Source organism: Salvelinus sp. IW2-2015, unplaced genomic scaffold (genome assembly GCF_002910315.2).
Source record: "Salvelinus sp. IW2-2015 unplaced genomic scaffold, ASM291031v2 Un_scaffold1479, whole genome shotgun sequence".
Taxonomy (NCBI): Eukaryota; Metazoa; Chordata; class Actinopteri; order Salmoniformes; family Salmonidae; genus Salvelinus; species Salvelinus sp. IW2-2015.
This window is the reverse complement of record NW_019942935.1, coordinates 370,159-374,229: the sequence shown is the minus strand read 5'-3', so window position 1 is coordinate 374,229 and position 4,071 is coordinate 370,159. Positions and strand designations below refer to the sequence as shown.

General features: G+C 42.6%; 1 long non-coding RNA gene across 2 annotated transcripts; it reads left to right on the top strand.

Annotated features, from left to right (window-relative positions):
* The first annotated feature begins 6 nt into the window (after nt 1-6).
* LOC139024411 (uncharacterized) lies at nt 7-1,440 on the top strand. 2 transcript variants are annotated; one of them, XR_011475704.1, is made up of 5 exons: nt 7-489; nt 579-640; nt 722-1,174; nt 1,254-1,289; nt 1,387-1,440. It is a non-coding gene; the product is annotated as an uncharacterized lncRNA (long non-coding RNA). The 2 variants fall into 2 exon arrangements; XR_011475703.1 differs by having other exon boundaries at nt 1,254-1,435.
* Nucleotides 1,441-4,071: the final 2,631 nt, after the last annotated feature.

Below are 4,071 nucleotides of genomic sequence, written 5' to 3'. Positions count from 1 at the left end.
GCAGATATGAGTGAAATTGTGTAAAGTAACTCCATCACACTGTATAAAGCTATGATAAATTTTTTGATATTTTTACTGAAAACAAGACAAAAATACCAAGTAATTTTTTGCAGTGTGACTCCATTAAATGTGTGTGTGTGTGTGTGTGTGTGTAGATTAAACATGAACGGGCCAAAACGGACATGGCAGCAGGTCAAAATCAAATACAAGAACATTCTGCAGAATGTATGGTCCCTGACTAATATTTAACAAAGCACAAGCATATATTGTACCCAGAAGGTGCCTGCTCACACATTGTCTGTACTGTTTTAGCAGTGAAAAAGAATACCCACAGACAAGGCACGGGTGGTGGGTCACCAAAAGGCTGACCTTACCCCAGCAGAGGACATGGCCTTGGAGCTAAATAAAGGCAGGCCCGTCTTAGAGGGGATCCCTGGGGGAAAGAGACGAGCATAGGTTCCTCCCAAGATGCCACCCGCTTCATTCAAGGTATGTCCTTCCATCTCTACATGGGATACAACCACATTCATATTGAATCAATTTGGACTGTCTGACTTTGGTTTACCATTGCCTTGCAGTGTCTGGCAGCACTGTGTTCCTGTTAGAGCCACCAGCACAAGCACCAGACGATGCTGATCCAGTGAGTACTCCATCAAAGGCATACTGTAGCCTGGCATGTCTTGTCTACTAGCTTCAATATGAATCCGATTAAATGTGATAGGGTGAAGGCCCCAGTGCAGCAGCAACAGCACATGATGGAGACGATGATGAGGAGGAGACCATCTCTCTGGATTCCAGAAGGCATGAGGATCATGTTAAGACTGTGAAAGTACTATTTACTCTACAATGGTGAGGAGTCCTCATCAAAATCAAAAAATCTAATTTCTTTTACAGGACCAGATGCTATACAGTGGGAAACCAGCCTGGCAACATAGTGCGTATTAATAAAAGGACACCACATCCTGCCAAATTCCAGCTGCGCTAATTGTATTGTGTTCACAGAGCTCACAAGCTATCAGAAAGTTGTATGGCAACCACCTCCGGCGCCAAATAGAACTGGCAGACATAGACATTCAGTACAAGAAGAAAAAGATGAAAATCTTGCACTGGAGTCCGAATAAAAAAGAGGACAATTAGGAAACTGGACCTTGAAATAAAAAAACTTGAGAGGGAGGTGAGATATGCCTTCAATGTACACTGGATGCTAACTGTAACACAAATGTATTAATCATTATTTTTCTTTCCTCCCCCAGCTCCAAGAAGATGACACAGCTCAAAATAAAAATTAGGTATATTCTCGTAAAGTCAAGTGAGCCATGACATATGAGCTCTTATGTGAGCACACAGGACGGTGGCATCTTTCTAAGGTTTTTTTTATTTTCCCAGCAATCAGTACAACCAAGTCATCGTTATAAGGCATCGCCCTCTTTTGCCCACCCCCAGCACCAGGTGTGGCCACTAGCCTAATGAAGGCCCAAAATTGTGTGTCCTTTCTGCTCTGACAATGGCATGCCCATTCGTGCGAGATGTGGTGGATGAAGAAGCACTTGTGCTGAGGAGAGCCTTCAGGCGAGAAAGGGTCTCAGGGACCGGTTGGACCACTGGCCTCCCTGATGACCATCTATATGAAAGATACAGGTTTCTGCAGATGGCATCAGGTATCTATGCAGACACTGGTCCCAGGATTAAGCACCGCACTGCACGGAGCCATGCACTGAGTGTGGAGCAATGGTTTGTGTGGCTTGCGCTTTTTTGCTAGTGGAGCCTTCCTGTACTCAGGGGGGATGCAGAACAGCTGAACAAGCCAATTTGCCGCACAATAAGGAGTGTGTGTCTGGCTATCAAAGCATTAGCAGATGTCTTCATCTCCTTCCCTGGCCACAGAAGACTCTGTGACATCAAAGAGGAGTTCTATAGGATTGCAGGTAAGAGGATCTACAAATTACAGGACAACTGTTAACACATAGTAGGATACTCATTACTTTGTGTGACAGGTTTCCCCAATGTCATTGTGCAGTGGACTGCACACACATAAGGATAAAAGCCCCCTCAGGTGCCATGAGGCCGATTTTGTGAATAGGAAATCCTTTCACAGCATTAATGTTCAGGTGAACATAACTTTTTGAATTGTCCATTGACGAACACTCTGCATTGCAGTGATGTGCATTGATTGTGTGATATTCCTCATCTTATGATTTCAGATGGTCTGCAATGCTGACTGTGTGATCAGCAATGTTGTGGCAAAATGGCCTGGCTCAGTCCATGACTCCAGAATCTTTCGGGCCTCTGAAATCTATCAGTGCCTATCACAAGGTAAGCCAGACAACCCCTATTTATAACCATCATGGCTGTGTCAAGAATTCACTGTGTTTTATGAGGTAGTAATGATGAGATTTTGTGTTGACAGGTGAATTCTCTAGTGTGTTGCTGGGAGACAGGGGGTATGGCTGCCAGCCTTTTCTCCTGACACCTTTCACAGCCCCCAGGAAGCACAGCAGGCCTACAACCATGCCCATGCCAGGACCAGGGCCAGAGTTGAAATGACCTTTGGCCTCCTGAAGGCACGCTTTCACTGCCTTCACAAATTAAGGGTCAGCCCTGTTAGGGCATGTGATATTACTGTGGCTTGTGCTGTCCTCCACAATGTGGCCTGCCTGAGGAAGGAGAGGCCCCCAGAGTGCCACCAGCCATGGACTGGACAATCCGGCAATCTTCCCTGATGACGACAGTGGTCGGCTGCTGAGGGACCAATATGTGTTGAATTATTTTAGTTAGTATGTGTGCTTTCAATTTTGGTTAAATATGTCCTGCGGTGGCAGAGGAATTTGGGTTTTTTGGGTTCGTTTTTTGACGAATTTGGCCTCTTATGATGTTTGTGCGTATACTGTGTGTAATACAAGGCTGCAGGGAGGCTACTGCATCCATTCATTTGTCTGTTCAGTTGATGTGTATGGATTTGTCCTGCATATTTTTTAGTGTGCAGACATGCAGGGTGTGTTATATACAGACCTTTGAATGTGTATGTATCATTTTGTATAATATGCTTGGATTCTGTGCTTTCCATCTTGTAGAGTCACTGTGACTCAGTTTCGAAAGGAGCTGATGGTTTACCTGCTTTTGTTTGTCCTTATTCAATAAAGGAACATAATGTTACACATTGTGTTTTTATATTCATATGGAATGTGTATTTGTTTATATGACAGAGACTAGGGCCACACTGAAGAAAAAGGATAAAGTCATAAATTTATGAGGCTGGTTCTTTTCTGCAGAAAAGCTACATATTGTTTTGATACTTATGACAATGTGATACTTAATATTCTGGCACATCAGCATGTCCTTGTTTATGAAACCATACTGAAGTACAATTTCACCGAAATGCCCCACATCTTCATTTTAACAACTGTCCTCCTTTAAAACAACTGGTTACAATATTATGACTTGTTGTTTTTTCCCCTCTGTGGCCCTAAATTCTTATCATTTTATATATAGCCTTATAGTCTATGGGAAACTGTAAAATATCTAATGATAGCAACATCATCTAAAAATAATTTTTCATTCAAAATCATTGAAATTAAATGATCACAAACGTTTAAATAATAACAGTGGGTCTAGTTATATGTGATACAATGTCATAGTGAGCAGTGAAATAAATCATTGGTTTCCCATTTTGGTGACTGCTGGACTGACATTAGGGATGAGATTAAATAGATCATGGAATTTAGCCTGGTCTGGAGCAGGCTAGCTCCACAGAATAAATCTCCATGGTAATTTATACCATAAACATATCCTCCTGCCCCTATCCATCTTTAGTGCAACCGGATTACGGATCAATTGAGCCAGGGAATACCAAGATATCCTGGCTTAATCCCTTATCCTAGTTTTGTGCAACAGGCCCCAGGTGGGCCAAGAATTACAGACTATACTCAATGCAAATAAAAACAACAAACAGTATCATCAATTACAAATATGCACATCTTGCCCTTTCATATCTGCTATGGCTGTTAGTGTTAATGGGGAGGACGGACAGAGGGATGCTAGACATTTTCCAATGCTGAACCTTTTTTTTTTTGT